Here is a 17,844-nt window from a genome sequence, read left to right as displayed (position 1 = left end):
CCTTCCCCACCCTGAATCCATGACAATAAAATATATTGTGTTGAACTAAATAGCAGCTCAACTTCAAATCTAAAAAAAAAACCTATGTTCATCTCTCCCACCCCTATCTCGTCTGTATCTCTCCCTCTATCTCGCTGCACCTCTTGTCGATGTCTGTTCTATCATCTCATTGGATTTTATAAATCAAAGGAAGAGGGAGGAGGGCGGTCAAAATATTTTTTTCTCGGAGGCAGAGTGGGCGGCTCGAGCCACCAAAGAGTCCAAACAGTGACCCCCGTGTTTAAACAAGCATCGACGCATTGGTGCTCATCTCGTGCTTAGCAGCGCCAAGTGGTCGTGGAGATACCACGTTCCTATGCGGTACTAGTTTTATCGACCCCCTCCCTCCACCCCCTATCGGTATGATTGGCAGCGTCAACACCACCACCACACCCCCAAACCAGCATTGTAACTCACGGCCTTCCCGGCTGCGCTCTCCTCGCTGGGCCACGTGGAGAACGGCGTCTCAAGTGCAAGCCGCTCGCTCCGTAGCAGAGATTGGTATTTACAGCGGCGGCGGAGGTACGAAAGTCTGCCGCTAATGGCAAACGCAGCATCGCCTAAGTGCCCCTAATCATGTCATTGTCCAGGAGAGTCGTACTCCGCCCGTAGAGAGCTCAGTCGACGAAGTGTAATTAAATCTAAAAATGTCCAACCGTGGCGCTTAGAAACATACAGCAGCAGCCGCAGCAATCCCACGTCCACTTAACGAGGCTTGCGCGATGTTCTTAGGTGTGGTAACACAAACAACATAAACAACGGGAATTACAGCAGCTCTGTAATTTGACTGAAGATACTGCGGTGAATTTGGGGTGGATAATTACCAAAGCTTAGAGGTGATCATTTGGCAAATAAATGCCAATGTAAGTTAGAGGAAATAAAGAGAGGTGTGTTTCGGTTTGAGCAAACGGATGTTTATACATTCTTGGTTCTTTCGGTAAAGTCACGTAGAAGGGAAATAATTAAATAATAAAATAAAACATTAACATTTTCACGACGTTTCGATCGCAACACAAGCAATCATCATCAGGTGTGAAAACCACAGCAATGATGATGATTGCTTGTGTTGCAATCGAAACGTCGTGAGAATTTAATAGTTTTATTTTTATTATTTTATTATTTCCCTTCTACGTGACTTTACCGAAAGAACCAAGAATATGAATCCCTGCAGTCACGAAAGCTTTAAATCGGATGTTTATATTTTAAAAACGCAAGCGAAATGCTGCGGAGATGTGAAGAACGTAAATTTACACATTTGTTTCAGCATGGGCCACTTACCATTGACTTTTTACAATGCAATGTTTCGGGGGCGACGACGTGCAGAACACGTGCACGAATCACGCACAAAAACCTGAAAGAAACATTTGGTGAGTTACAACACCCCCCCCCCCCCTCTGCCCCTTAGCTCCCATATATATATATCTCACTCCTCGAATCCCGTCTCCGTAACAACGAGAAAAAACAAACGGCGGGCTGTCTCTCCATCGTCTGCCGGAGGATTTCCTGTCCTGGCCAAAAAAGGGTCCTTCGGCTCAAAAAATATAAATCCGCAACCCCGTGGTAGTGGTTGTCGTTGGCAGCATCCACGAATGTTTCCGAACGAAACCACTCGTACGTGCGGAGCGAAACAGCTGTGCGCATAGACGGGGTCGCGTGTGACGTGGTGCATGATGTACATTGTGTTGTTATTTAGAATTTCATGTTTTATTACTATTATATATAAAAACACTTTTTTTATGAAGAAACGTTCATACTCTTTGGTTATTTCGGTAAAGTCACGTAGTTAGAAATAAAATAAAATAAAACAAATCACGACTTTTCGATCACAACACAAGAAATCGTCATCAGGTGGGACAACCACAGCAAGAAACAACTGTATTACCGATCGCGCTATCGGCGTTGCGTCCCAATATGAGGAATCGTTACCGGAAATCTCGCAGGACAGCAGCGAAAAACCAACGGATATCACAACACTACTTCTGAGATCCCTTCAAGTGACCTATGCACCGCATAGCGTAGTGCGGCACCTCCTCACCTGCCCTGCAACTTAGAGAACCATTCGTTGCATGAGAGTCAAACGTTTTTTTTATTCTCAGGGCTAAAATTTAGGAAACGTGATGTGCCGAATCTAATTAAAAGTAATCCTTTTTTTTTCTGAGCAGTCACTTCTCACCGGGCTGATGCAAACAACTCACTGCACTTGAGAACGCGATTGCATCACAGGCGGCCGCAATCTGGAGTTGAACCCAGGATCCCAGCGCTCTGACCTCTGAACCACGCAGCCTCCACCGCACAGATGTCTTCTTCGCAGTCCGACTCTCTCTCTGACTGTCCCTCTGTCTGTCCATCCGCCCGTCCGCCTGTCTCTGTTTCGCTGTCTGTTTGTATGTCTTTCTATTGGTCTGTCTATCTGTCCAACTGTCTCCGTTTCCCCCGGCCATCATCTCGCCACTAGTTTTTTTATATATATGTAAAAAGATTACATTCCAGCGATCACAACGGAAAGCTTTTTTTTTAGCGGGTCCATAAACAAGAAAACCCGAGCCAACTTTTTTTGCAGCGTTTGCTGAATTGACGAGAGTAACCAGGGGACTCTCGCTGTGTTACAACCGCCGCCACCGCCGCCACCGCCGCCACCACCGCCACCGCGGCCCATGACCCACGACGGCCCGGCGAGAGAGGAGAAAAAAATGACACCGCTGACGACAAAGTAAAAAAAAAATATCCCGCTCGCACCGTCCACGTTGCTCAGGAGCGATAACGCCGAGGAGCCAGGCCGGACTGGCGCGAGCATCGAGCCGGAAACAAACCCACTTAACCCGTTCATCCATGGGCAGGAGGGGGTGGTGGACACGGAGGGACTGGGGGGGGGGCAGACGCCTACATTTGTATTTCCTACGGCGTGGGGATTGCGGATGGCGAGGGTCCTCGCCGGGACGACCCTCCCCGTCGTCCGGTGCGCTCCGACTCCCAAATTGTGTTTTTTTTTATTTGTTGTTGCGCTGGAACGGTGGTGCCAAATCGCTGCACGTGTAATCGGAGTTTTGCAGAAAAATGAAATAGAGGTGCGGGTGAAGAGGTTAAAGAATAAAAATGGGGCTGTGCCATTTTTTCCATAAAACCAACTCGAACCGGACGCCCCCACTCCACCCCGCCCCGCTCCCCCACCTACTCTCCCCCAACAGCCCCTGTCCAAAGTACTGCACTTTAAAATTTTTCATGCCTATTTCTGTCAGCGGGAGTTATGGAAATTTTTCAATCCTGTTTTTTTTTTAAATTGCTCTCATATTTATGCATTTCGTGGCTAAGGTGTGTGTACATTTTTTCTCCACTTTGTCCAGCGCAGCCCACCCTCCGGAGCCTTCGCAGACAGCGCGATGTTTCAGCGACGCGATGTCCTGCGCACTCACGCGCTCTCCGAAGCGCCCCATAAAACGGCGCGCAAGGACATCAATAACTGCGGAGAGAGGGCCCCCGTAGCCCCGAGTAAACGGCGGCCCGCAGCCGCTGAGACGCCGCGGGGACTCTGACAAGTTAATTTTAATTGTCTCTAAAGTCGCCGTCCGGAAGGTTCGGGCGGGCGCTCTCCACCACGTGTCACACGCCCGTCGAACCCGAAGCGGGCGGCCCCGCCGCCGGAATTTGTTACGGTCGATTGTCCACCGCGGCCTCTTTTTGGTGTCCATTCGTCTGTCGCGAAGGTCCACTCGCTTCGCCGCCTCCGGCTGCCTGTCGCCTATTTCTTCAACGTACGTTCCATTGAACTGAACTATTTTATTTGCCAGGTAAAAGACGACGGATCTATGAGATCTTTTTTTTGTTTCAGACTCGCCCTGGCCACACATGATGACAGCTCATCGCAGTGGCTTATGTCATCATGACACGTGGAAATGTTTAAAAGCGACCACATAATCCGAACTCACGTTTCGCAATCTGGAGGGGGGAAAAAAATCGAAGGAGCCCGGAGTACAACCCACGCGACCACGGGGAGAGAGAAAACACGCTGACTTCATTAGGGTTGTGTGTTTGGCATGGGTCCTGGTCGAAGGAGAGAGACCCAAAAACTTCCACAGACTTCCACAGAGACCAATAGACTTCCACAGACTTCCACAGAGAACCACAGACTCACGCAGACTTACACAAGAGAACCACACACTTACACAGATGGACACAGACACCCATAGACTTACACAATAGACCCATAGACTTACACAGACTTACACAAGAAACTCAGTGGCGTAGCGTGATTGGCATGGGTCCTGGTGCAAGGAATGAAATTCACCCTTGCCCCCAACTCCTCTCTGACCGCCCCCCCCCCCCCCACCTTCTCTATGGTCCGGTGGCTGGAATCTGTTGGCCCATGGGCCCTTGTACAGTTGCACCGCCTGCGCCCCTGGATAGCCACAACCACCGGTCTGTTTGTCAGTATGCCTGCAGACTACGCATTTAACAACTTACCACGTGGGACTATGCTATGAAATGTCACGATTACGGGCTCACGAATGACATTTTTTGCCGCCTCGTTTTTCGTCGCTTTGTTTTGCATTGTTTCTCGTTTGTTTGCTCGCTCTTGTTCGCAGCATTTGGTTCCATCGATTAACCCAAATGTAACGATAGCAAAAAAAAGTTTGCATGCAATTTGCATCACAGTAAATAATAATAATCAATTATCTTGAGCGTTACAATCGATTATCGTCGATGAGTCGCCACGTACCAAAAAACATCAATCCCTCTCCTTGATGTGCCGACAGCTTTGTGGTCCTGCTCAAGTTGAAAAGTGCGCAAAGAGGCATGGGGAGGCGCACGCATGGAATGACGCCGAGAGACGACGAGTGGGACACTTGGATTGGAGAACACACGCGGCTTGAGTATTGTATTGTACGTCATTTTGGATGGTAAGAAAGAAAATCGGGATTGGACAGGATGCGTGCTGGCGAGAAGGGACGATGGCCCGGTGAGCAAAATAAAGCAATGCATCAGAATCGGAATATTTATTTATGCCGGAGGAATCCGATGAGTTATAAAGCTCTTTTCCCCGCAGATATCCAGCAGGGGCAGGTCAGAAATAGATCAGCAGCCAAGGGAACGCTGCAGAAGGGACGTGGACCGGGGAGATGGAACGATGAAATAAGCTCCTCGTGTGCAGGATCATCACATCGTGCGATCCGTGAGAAATGGCGACAGCTGGGGTAGGGAGGCCGTCATCCAGCAGTGGATATATCACGGCTGATGATGACAACGAATATGGTCAATGGGAAGTCAATAGCAAGTGGCTGTCCTATGGAGAGGACTGGTCTCCACCATAGGAATGTGGAATGTCCGCCAAAGCCAAAAACGCCAACGGAAATTAGCACCGCCTTCTCCGTGTCGCGCCGGTGGCAAGGGTGGGGTCACTTTGCCGCTTTCCATCAGAATTTAACCTTAACGAGAGATTGGCATCCGTCCAATTACCCATGCCAATTACCCAAATGACAAGTACAGAGGTGATGAGGGGAGAGGGAGGAGGAGGGGGGGGGGCATGAGGAATGGGGGAGTCCGAGGAACCAGGTGGCAGGGCTGAGACGACAGAGGCTGACGTTAATTGTATAAAGGCGCAGCCCTACAATCGCTGACTCACGCCACTGCCTCCACGACAGGAAGGTCTGGAGAAGCCCTCTCTCGATGATATGTTGACCCAGACATCTGGCCAAGACGTATCCAAGGAGGTACAAGTACCCACACTTTACCCCACCACACACGACTTGTCGATCAATTAACTGGGGTCGAACCCATATATACTGATGGGTGGCGGGGATGCGTGGGGTATGGGGGGAGAGAGATTGCGGTATTTACTCCATTGTTGCAACTGCCGGGAGATTTCTGGATTGCTTGGACCAATGTCCTAACCACACCATGGCAACAAGCAGAATGTCATCTTAGATCCAGTCAAAATTAAGTCAAATGGCTTCTACGTCCCTGTCTATTTAATAGGGGAGGAGCGGGGGGTGGGGGAGCTGAATTATATTGTTCGACCTCTAGGCTTGCCAACATAGGCTACCAGGGTTTAGCTCCCTGAAACCTACTCACCAGCAAAGACAAAGACAACGATCCTTCACGTCGCCCCCACCCCCACCCACTTTTTTAACATACTGTTAGGAGGCAACTGCTGTCAGCGAGCACCTATTCACCGGCTCGAACATTCTCCCACGCAGAGCCTGCAGTGCGTGGAGACCTCTCACGGCCAGGCACGGCGGGAGAGCGCAGGCTGCCGCTATCGGTGAACCCGTTGCCTTCGAGCTCGTCAAGTCTACCCCACGCTCTGCTCGTGGAGACCTTTCTGTCCCCCAATTTTGCGTGTGTAGTGACATTGCATGAGTCACTGTAGCGCTTGGCGCTGGGAGATTGGTAAACAATGGGATTGTGGTTAGCAGCCCGTTCTACCAGTTGGACCTGTGGGCCAAGCCCTGCAGCCTTCTGGGGGATCCAGGAGGGGGCGTGGCCGAGGGCGGAGACTGGCCACGCTGGGGAGAATAAAAGGCGAGTTCCGCCTCCCAGTTGGGGCTGCTGCCATCGGGAATGAAACTTGTCATGTTGCTGTCGTCGTGGTCTTCGCCTCTTCATGCTGTGGGTCTGGAAGCGTGTTGGCTGTCCCGACCCGGTATGGAGTTATCCCTATGGCTGTGAGAGCCGGAATACACAGGAGGGATAACGCCTCCTACTAGTGCTCTAAATTAGTACACTGCACATGTATTTGTTTTTAAGCTAATGTATGGATATATATACATAACAATAAAAAAACAACGTAGAATTTAGCCCCCAAAAAATATATCAGCCCACATTTCTTCTCGCTACCTATGTCTTCCAAGTGGAGGATATTGGGACAATATCGATGCCACCTGGGTTTATTGATTGACATCCCTGACGCCAGCCACTCCGCTCTCGTGCAGCCATTGCGGTTTTGCAGCGGAGAGGGCCCAAGCGTTTACACGCGGGTAAAAATAACAAAGTAGACCAATTAGTATTACTATTATCAGAGCTTTGTCTGGCGGTCGCGGTAAAAAAGGAGGGGTAGCACTCCTCTCGGCAAACCGCGGATAGCGGTCGCGCATCACAAACAGGGAAACTTCCAGAGAGTTGCACTCAGTCGCAGCGTGACTCACGTTACCCAGGTCAGGGGGTGCGGCAATTGGTCAGGTGGGGTCACCGATATTTAATTTGTCTCGCACCATCGTCAAAGCGTTGCCGCTCTCATTAAATACGTACAACGTGGAACATAAATAATTTTTACTTCCTTCGTAAAAATGCATCTCGACCGTGTTTTAATTAAGTTTTTGTTATTTTACAATGTTGTTGAAAACATATCTCACGGTGTTTGTCAAGGAGGCCGCAACTCGTATCTTTGGCCACCAGGGGGGGGAGGGAGTGAGGGGGGGGGGCAAGGCACCCTCTGCTGCCCCCACGCTCGTCACGGTACTGCAGAGGTCGGCAGCTAAAACAACAAGAAGTACAAATTTTTGTATTCAATAAAAAATATATATTTCAAGAGCCACAATTCCACGTGAATACAAGACGGTCCTTAATAAATAGCGTCACGAAGCAGCAGTCCATAATGAGCCATATCCGACTCCGGAGCCGCAGGTTGCCAACCCGTACCCATGGTGAACTGGGCTTCCATGGTGAACTGGACTTCCATGGTGAACTGGACTTCCATGGTGAACTGGACTTCCATGGTGAACTGGACTTCCATGGTGAACTGAACTTCCATGGTGAACCGGACTTCCACAGGTCATGGGTCGACAACCAAAACAACAAGAAGAGTCCAATTTTTTTTATTTTTTGCGAATTTCAAGAGCCGCACACAGCGGTCCTTAAAACAGCCGCAGGTCGCCGACCCCCTTTGCGCTACTGGTACCACTCCACGGCCCGTCAGCCAGCGGACGTGCGCAGCAACACTCTCGGAGTGTCGTTTCGGGCGCCGAGCGGACTGCGCCCGACGCAGCGGCCTCGGAGGTTGGGCAGGCGCGCGCTTGCTCACTGACCCCTCCTCGGCCGAGAATGCCGCTGATCCTGGAGGGCGACCCGGGGAGACTCGGGCGCGGATGCGAAGGCTGCGAAGCAATTACGCGGTGGGGGGGGGGGGGGGGGGCTTAAGCTCAATGCGCGTACGTACGGGCACAGCCGAGGGAAATGGGACTACGGCCCAGCCGGACGAGCCTCCCCTCCCCCCCCCCGCTCCACGCCCCCGCCCGTACGCACACACACAATTGCACACGTGTAATAAAACAAGGAAAAGCTGATCGATTTTCTCAGAGATAAATCCCGGCTGAAGCCAGGCGTGGCCAACCACGCTCAGCGTGCTGTGAATTTCACCTCCCACCCTCCCCAGCAGCGGCAGCGGCGGCGGCGGCGGCGTCGGCACAATCATTTCTCAGCCGTGCGCCCGACAAAATCCTCTGCGCGAAAACCCATTTTAAGATTTTTTTTTTTAAAACGCTCAGGAAAAGAAAAAGAATACCGGGGACAAAGGGCGCAAAGACGCGCGACAGTTGTAGCTGCGGGGAGAGAGGGCGCGTGATGTTCGACTTTGGTGGCCCTGCTGGAAGCCACGGTTAAATCCCTCCCTTAGCTCCGCGAGGGGGGGGGGGGCGGCGTGTGCTCCATCGACGCCCGGCCGCCTTGCACCCTCTGCGTGTACTCTCGAGAGATTAAGTAACACCGTCGCTATCTCGGGATAGCATCTGACACTGTAAAAGATCAAGTCCCGCACGCTTTTTTTTTTTAAAGGAACGCTTGTATGAGGATTTAGGAATGTGGGAAGAGTATCTGTTTGGACTATTCGTGTCTTCGTGGGTAGGTGGGTTGGGGGGGGGGGGTGCAGGCCATTAGTGGAATAAATGTGCGGGCGGAAAAAAAAAACGCTGGCCCACGAAGCGTCGCGCGTTCAGCTGCCGGTGATACTGGCGCTGGAGTGGTCTCGTACGCAACACAACAGCGGTGGTTGTCTGAAACGACGCCGGCTCTCTGGGCTCTGCGGCGGCGCTGCGGTTCAACCGCCGTGGCTAATGTCGTCGGCGAGTAATGTCTGAACCACCAACCCGCACTGGCGCAGTGCGGTCAAACAACAGTAGAAGGCAACGAAACAACCCCCACCAGCAGCGTAACAGTGGGTAGGGAAGTATTCATCTAGCAGAGGATTGACCAAGGAGTCCACTGATTTTGATGACGTGTAGCGCACAGCGCAGCCCTGCAACTACTCGCTCACGCAACTGCTGGCGACAGGGCCTTCGCTAAATCCCCACCAGCCTGTCACCTTTATCAGCTCCCTATGCTCCCTTTTTAAACTGCACCCCCCCCTCTCCACCCCCCCCCGACTCCTAACGAGACCCCTCACTCACAGTTTACGCGTTATGTAAATCGGGGTCTTTATTTCTCGCGGGGTTGCGGGGCGATGACCCAGTCACATCTTATCATTTACCGGAAAACTCGCGTCGCCTGCATGACAATTAGCGTGGCTCGCGTTGGGCTGTCGGCCGCTGCTCAGGGACCCGGAGAGGCGTTCAACCAAATATCTCTCTTTGACTTCCGCGACTCTTTGATTTCCGTGTGGTTTACTAATCATCATCATCGTGGTGGTGGAGGAAAGTACACATTCCTATGGTGGAGAACAGTGTGTGTTTTTCTAGCAGAACCACCGCTGGTTTATCCATAGAACCAGAGCAATTATTATCATTATCATCACCAGCTGGTTGCAGGCCTCCCCAAGATCTCCAGTTTGATCATTATGGGAGAGAACTCCCTCGTCCACGCTGAAAGTGAGTCTTGGAAGTGGTTGGAAGTGCCCATACTTTACCCCACCACACGCAACCTACCCATCCACTAACTGTTTGAAAGGTAGAGGTGGAGACACTGCCATTACAGGCTCGTACCAAAGTTGGAGGAAAGGGGCCTCCGCTAGAGAACTCTCCTAGGAAGGTATTATTCCCCCCTCTTCAATTCCTACTCCTCCACGCTGGCAAAACGTTTCAGACAAAAGGTTACCTACACTTTACCCCACCACACACGCGACCAGTCAGCTTACTGACTAATAGTGACATATCCATGTATACTGCCGGGGTGGACAGAGGCGGAGGGCATTTAAGAAACGCTACCCATTCCTTGTTTTGTGTTTTTTTTGTTTGTTTTACCACCGTGCAACGAGACGGAATTGAACCGGTGATCTCTGGATTGCAAAGTTCACTGCGTGAGTCCACTGCACATTCCCAGGCAATGAAAGGCAATTAAATTGTTCGCAAAGCGGCTGCGATTCGGCGCGCGGGAGTCACGGGCACAGGGCACAGTGCGTCGGGGGGGTGGGCTAACCCAACCTCAAGAATTGCGACGAAATTAAACTAATTATTGTGAAAATAAAAACAAATCTGAAAAATAATAAAGCATACCCCGGCGAGGACCCTTGCTTCGATGAGATAAAAAAAAATGTTGGTCCCAGCCAAATTAATTGTTTGTTTGTTGTTGTTAAGATTTCTCCATCTGACCTTTTATTGTTTTGACAGCTAATTACCAACGGTGGTTCTGGCAACGGGGCAATCGAGCCAAGCGGCGACGGAAAAAAAAAACCCCACGCAACAAACCACACTCACCCACGCGCTTACGGCTCGCAGAGAAGGGACAGCAGGAAGAGGGGCTAGTAGGGCACTTAATCCCACGATCATGGACCGCCACGGTGTTAAAACGCAAACGTCAGGCATCAGATTTTCGTCCACGCGTGCCCAGAGTGGCTCTCTTTCAGCGGATGTTCTTTTAATCAATCACGGGAGGCGTGAGAGAAAAGCGATACCCGAGCCAGCGAGCAAACCAGCTGACCGATCCCTTACGACCCAGCCATTGATATTTGACGGTATAATTATTTTATTTGTTTTATTTTCGAGACTCGGAGATGGTGGTGTGTGGGGTAGGAGAGGGGGGAGTTGTAGGTTTACTCAGCTACAAAAGCTCTTTATTCTCTCGTAGACAATATTGATCGCAAAAATAAATTAAGGACAGCAGATTAAAGATTGCTTCAATTGATCTCCGGTCTGAGCTCGTAACGTGGGAATTCCGCTGATGTCTCCAGCCGGAAGGACAGGACCCCTGGGACATCAAAAGAGTTCCCATGGTATTGGCTGGGGGGGGGGGAGGGGGGGGGCTTCATTCAGCTGTAGATAGATCATACTTGATTGATAATGGTATTTGCCCGGGTATAATTCACCTCCGAGTCCCCGCAGCGATTTGATGCCTTGTCGCGTGACCCAGTCGCGATTTGATTAAAAGCATCAGCTATTGTTTTGCAATGCGAATGCAGCGGTCTCTAGTGGTGGCAAGTGCCGTCGAGAGCCTATGAATAACAGCATATAATCATCAGCCACGATCTATCCACTGCTGGATGAAGGTCCCCCCCCCACCCCTTCCCAAGCCGTGTCACCGCAGTATGGTCAAAAAACCTCCACGAACAACACAGCACCGGGGCGGGGAGGGGCTGGGTCGGGGGGGGGGAGGGGGATGGAGCATTCATCCAGCAGTGGATTGACAACGTTCGGCGCCACGTACACGTGCGTCCAATACCGACAAAGGCGTCACGCTCCCACCTCCTTCGCCGCCCCTCGGAGTGAACGCAGAGTAACGCCGTCGGGGGGGGGCTCCCCGTGTCGTCGACTCCCCGGGGTGTCTGTGCGGCGGGGCCGAGGCTCTGGAGGCACGATGCTAATTGCATCCTCACGTGCGTTGTGTTTATTTGCTCGACTCGACTCGAGGCGGGCACGGGGAGGGGGGGGTGGCCGCTACGGTCGGACAAAAAAAAACAGGGATTGGATTATGGCAGTGCGGCTGTGGTAGTGGTGGTGGTAGTAGCAAAAAAAAAGTCTACGACCACCCGTGTAGCCTTCACAGACTGGTGGAGCAAGTGCTGTTAGCGAGCACCTATGAATGCCGGAGCGGTAGTGGCAGTACACCGACATCCACGCACGTGGCCTCGAGGTGCACCTAGGCTGGCACAAGCGCCGTGGCGAACGACGGTTGTTGTTTGTTGTTGTTGTTGGTGGCAGTCGCGGTGATGGTGGTCGCAGTGGTGATGGTGGCAGGAGCGGTGGTGGTGGTTACGGTCATGGTGGTGGTGGCAGAGGGCGACCAACGTGGAGAGACGGAACGATAAGTTTAGCTCCTACACAGGGGCGAGATGGATTGTTCCATCGAAATAACAGCGAGGGTTTGCGACGGAATGTGCGGGGGGTTAGGGGATAGATAACAGCTGATGATAACAGCCGACGACGATGACGATGCCAAACGCAATTAGACGTTTCGCAAACACCCTTAATGTCTCCTCGTCGTGGCAAGAAGCGAGAAAGAAAGAAAAACACCGCTCTGTTTCACTTTGCCCGTGGTTTTTTTATTATTATTTTGTCCCCACCTCCGGAGCCTGCTCTTGCACCGTGCCTAAGTTGCTCGTGCGCTGTATTTAACGCGATGGGCAGTAAATTATAGCCGACTGTTAGGAGGGCCCCTTTGCGATCAAATGTCACCTCCCTGTAAATAAGCCGCGGGTGCTGGGAGAGGTTGGGGGGGCGACACGGAAACTGCCCCTGCTCTGTGCAAATGTTTCTGGTGCCTGCCAGCACCCCAACAAAAGGCAAAGATCCCCCGTGCAGCACACAACGACGACGGGCTGATGGGGCAAGTGCCGTTAGCGAGGGCACCATGTTTTAACCGGGAACGGCACGTCTATGATGGGGTGGTGGTGGTCAGAACCACCACCACTGTTAGTGGTGGTGGTCAGAACCACCACCACCAGCCCAGATCGCCTTTGTCTCCTTAGTGCTGATGTTTACACACACACACACACAGCAGTCTATCCAGATGAGGACCAGGACCGGTTTTGGTAATCACCATTGATGTTGACTGTGACCTCGAATCTAACTCGGGCTGGCGGGGATCGTAGTGCAGTCCGCTAACCGCTGCGAAACCGCTCCTACACCGACACATACAGTAACACACCCACACGCATAAAGCAACACACACACATAGCAAAACAGCCACACACACAGCAACACCACACAGCAAAACACCCACACACACAGCAACACACACACAGCAAAACACCCCCACACACAGCAACACACACACAGCAAAACATCCACACACACAGTCACACACCACACACACACAGCCACACGCAACAAGAAACACAGAAACACACAGCAACATACAGCAACACACCAACACACACAGCACACCACACTCACACACACAGCAACACACACACACAGCAACACACCAACACACACAGCAACACACACAGCAACATTACCACACACACACACAGCAGCACACACAGCAGCACACACCCAACACAAATACCCGCTATTCTTTACTAAGTGACTGTGACGTCACCACGGCGCCCGTGCCAGGCCAGGTGCACTTTGAGGCCACGTGAAGTGTCGAAGGCTCGTTGACAGGAGGTCACGGGACAGACCCAAGTGCCATGGGTTGACTGACTGAGATGACCGGCAGATGCAGCAGCTGTGCCCCCTACTGTGCCAACTTGATGAATTTTAATCGCCCGGCGCTCTGCTCGCTGTTGTGAGCGTCGCTCCTCCGCACCACGCCCGACGGCCTTTGTCTCCCCGTTGGCGATGTTCACACACCGCACCAGGTGACTCACGTGTGCTTATGTGTGTGTCTCTGTGTCATCTCTCTCTGCTTGTGTGTCTATGTGTCTCTGTGTCTGTGTTTTGTCTCTCTCTCAAATTTAGCAATCTTTGGAAGAACGTTAATCAACCAGGTAGGGTGTTGACTGTTATGTTAGCCGACTCTCTGTGTTGCATTGCATTATATTTCTAAGTTTACTAGGTTTGTTTTCTCTTTCATTTGTACCTGATGAGGATTGCTTGTGTTGCAATCGAAACGTCGTATGCTAATATTTAATTTATTTTTTCTTTCTACTTGACTTTACCGAAATACAGTTTGTTCAGATGGACGAGTCCATCTATGTTCGGAAAAGAGGAGGGGGGAGACGAAAAATAATGGATGCGGTGCTCTGCTCGCTGTTGTTGTGAGCGTCGATCCTCCGCCCTCCGTTGTTGTTGGAGGGCGACTGCCTCCAACTGCCCAGTAGCAGCGTCCTTCACGAGCCTCCTCCACAGAGGCCGATCTTGACACCGCTGGTACCAGTCTTCGGCAAGTCCACTCAACTAACAAAGATCCCTCATATAGCCTTAACAGACTGTAGGGGCAAGTGCTGTTAGCGAGCACCTATGAAGGCCGGAACGGTACACGAGGGGTTGGGTGGCCAGCACCACGCCCGACCGCCTTTGTCTCTCTAGTGGCAATGTTTACACACCGCACCGGGTACTCATTTGAGGCTGAGTCGACCTACGGGAGGCCCGGGACCGGTTAAGATAATCGTCACTGGTGTTGGCCGTGAGCGAGAATCGAACCCAGGTCGCCAGGTTCATAGCGCAGCGCGCTAACCGCTACACTATCGCTCCCCACTAACACACACACATACAGCTATTCACAAACCACTTCGTATCGCACTACATACAACGCTAAACCCCGATTCCTAACTCTCTCCTGCAAGCCACGAGAAACTCATGGGACACAAACGCACGTTTGTGCGTGAGAACTTAGTCGCACATCCGTACGTCGCCCGGACCAATACAACCACCCACTCCCAGCGGCAGTATTTGCGCACCATGTGACTGTCAATTTCTAAAGACGTTCCCATATCCGACCTTTTCGCATATCCGCCTTACACCTCGCTCCCAAGACAGCCGGATACGCGACGTTAATGCTCACCGTGCGATAAGGAGTGTTGGGAGGGGGGGGGGGTGACGTTCATAAGGCAGCCAGAGACGCCATCGTGAACACTGCAGACGTAGCAAGATCTGAAATCGCTGCAACCCTCAAAAACGCTTAGATGCCAGCTAGCAACCTCAGCAAAGATGAGCGTTTTGAATTATATAAATTAAAAAAGAGGGATGATATTGTAGTCCTCTCAGCTGACAAGGGCAATGCTACGGTCATCATGGATAAAATAGAATACAACAACAAAATTAAAGAATTACTCGACGATGTTAGTTATACAAAAATAAAAGAGATCCCACCAACAGCCTCGTCACACAAACCAACAAAATAATTTCTGATTCAACCGCATTAATTGATCAATCTAAACAGTTTTCGTTGAAACCTTCTGCTGCCAGGCCACCAAGATTATACGGCTTATCAAAAATACATAAAGTAGATACACCCCTTCGTCCCATCGTCTCTACTATCAACTCCCCCACCTACAAACTGGCTCGTTTTTTGTCTGAAATCCTGCGTCCTGAAAAACCACCTCTGCGGAACAAAATTCTACTCACCTGGTATCGACAATCAAGGGTATTTCCCTGTCCCCAGACGACCTGCTTGTCAGTTTTGATGTAGTTTCCTTATTCACTAAGGTTCCTGTACCTGACACCATCGCAATAATTGAAGACTTGGTTCATCAAGGACTAAACACTGAGGTACCCCCCCTGGTGAGACACTGTTTAACCAATACATACTTCACTTGGAATGGAACTTTCTACAAACAAACTGAGGGTACCCCAATGGGCTCCCCCCTATCTCCGGTTATAGCTAACATTTTCATGGAGAAATTTGAGACTGACGCCATCCAGACTGCCACTCTGCGCCCAACCTTATGGAAGAGGTACGTGGATAACACTTTTGTCATCTGGCCACATGGCCGGCCTGCTCTAGACCAATTCTTCGACCACATCAATTCCATACACCCAGCCATCAGATTTACCATGGAAGTCGAAAAAGATGGCAAGCTACCTTTTTTGGATGTCCTAATTAAAAAGAGACCTGATGGTTCAATGAGCCACTCTGTCTACAGGAAAGCTACCCATACGGATGCTTATCCCACCACCATCCATCACAGAAGAATTCTCTCATCAAGACTCTGTATCATAGAGCCCAATGCATATCCGACCAGGAACACATAGGCAGTGAACTCAAGCACGTACACCAAGCTCTTAAGGCTAATGGTTACTCCGACTATACAATCTGCAAAGCTATCACTCAAACCATGAAGAAGGACCCTCTTGAGGAGCCTTTCAAAACCATCACTTTACCCTACATTGCGGGGATCACAAAAAAAATCCCCAAAATCTTGAATAAACACAAGATCCAGGTCCGTTTCAACACATTACATAAAATCCGTGATCTAGTTCCGTCTGTAAAAGATGTGATTCTGGACATACAGTACCCTGGTGTCTACAAACTAAGTTGCCTCTGTGGTAGTAGTTACATTGGAGAAACCAAACGCCATGTCTCGGACCGCATTCGTGAACACAAAGCAGACCTTAAACACGGTAGGACCAACACCTCGGCCGTGGCAGATCATTGTTATAATTCAGTAGGCACACATGACATTGACTTTTCCAAGACAGAGGTTCTTTGTAAGCCATCTGGCTACCATGAGAGATTCGTTCATGAGGCTATCCACATATACAAGCACAGAGACAATTTCAACCGAGAAGATGGATTCCGGCTTAGCAATCATTGGAAATATTTGATTAACCATTTCAGGTCTTAATTGATTGTTCACGCTTACAGTGGCTTTCAGACAGCATACATTAATTTTTCGTCTCCCCCCTCCTCTTTTCAGAACATAGATGGACTAGTCCTTCTAAATAAACTGCCAAATCGCTGCGCGTGGCGCTGACGTTTTAATAAATAAATACACCGTTTTAAAATAAATAAATTAATGCAAACTGACACACCTGATGACGACCGTTTGTGTTATGGTCGAAACGTCGTGAGAATTTGTATTGTTTTATATATATATTATTATTTTATTGTTTCCCTTCAACGTGACTTTACCGAAAGAGCTAAGAATACGTGATCAATCAATTAAGACCCGAAATGGTTTATGAAATCCTTCCAATGATTGCTAAGCCAGAATCCATCTTCTCGGTTGAAATTGTCTCTGTGTTTGTATATGTGGATAGCCTCATGAACGAATCTCTCATGGTAGCCAGATGGCTTGTAACGAACCTCCGTCTTGGAGAAGCTCATATCATGTGAGCCTACTGAATTATAACAGTGATCTGCCACGGCCGAGGTGTTGGTCCTACCGTGTTTCAGGTCTGCTTTGTGTTCACGAATGCGGTCCGAGACATGTCGTTTCTGTTCTCCAATGCAACTACTACCACAGAGGCAACTTAGTTTGTAGACGCCAGTGTACTGTATGTCAAGAACCAAGAATATGAATCCCTGCAGTCACGAAAGCTTTAAATCCAAATTTTTACCGACAGAACCAAAAGAGTCCTTCCTGCAGTCACGGAAGCTCCGATGAGCGGGCGCGGGACCGGGTTCGGATTATTTGCCTAAACTGTTGCTGGTGCCGTGAGCAGGGATTCGAACTCGGGTCGCCGGGTTCACCGCGCAGTCGAGCTCCCCCACACACAACGCGTGCGCGGTTATTTCGAGGGCCATCGAAAAAAATCCGGGGGCGTCTTCGCCGTTGCCATTGCTCATCAGCCGTCCCCGGATTTTGTTTTGTTTTGAAGCTCCTCGATGCTGTTATTCGCGCGCTCAGCCACTGCGCATGCACGCACCCCTTCTCCCCCTGCAGCCCCATCACTCATCAGGCCACTTTCTATAAAAAGCCACCTTCGCCTGTTTTAACAGCTGTTTAATATTTATGGTTTATTAAGCATTTGTTCGCATGCATTGGCCGGGGGGGGGGGGGTCAAAGGCCGTCGCCGTGGTTACCGCGCCTGCACCTGGTGCTGACACAGTATCTATTCG

At 50.5% G+C, this 17,844-nt stretch overlaps 1 long non-coding RNA gene across 1 annotated transcript in view; it reads right to left on the bottom strand.

Moving 5' to 3' along the window:
* Nucleotides 1–17,844, bottom strand: part of LOC116951908 (uncharacterized) — a 93,586-nt gene that overhangs the window by 24,391 nt on the left and 51,351 nt on the right. The window contains exon 2 of the long non-coding RNA XR_004404357.2: nucleotides 1,318–1,390. This is a non-coding gene — a long non-coding RNA (uncharacterized LOC116951908). The remainder of the gene's footprint in view (nucleotides 1–1,317; nucleotides 1,391–17,844) is intronic.

This window comes from Petromyzon marinus, chromosome 44, assembly GCF_048934315.1.
Source record: "Petromyzon marinus isolate PM22_M1 ecotype Great Lakes invasive population chromosome 44, UKy_Petmar_22M1.pri1.0, whole genome shotgun sequence".
Classification (NCBI taxonomy): Eukaryota; Metazoa; Chordata; class Hyperoartia; order Petromyzontiformes; family Petromyzontidae; genus Petromyzon; species Petromyzon marinus.
Note: the sequence above shows the minus strand (reverse complement) of the source record. Positions and strands in the feature narration are given on the sequence as shown.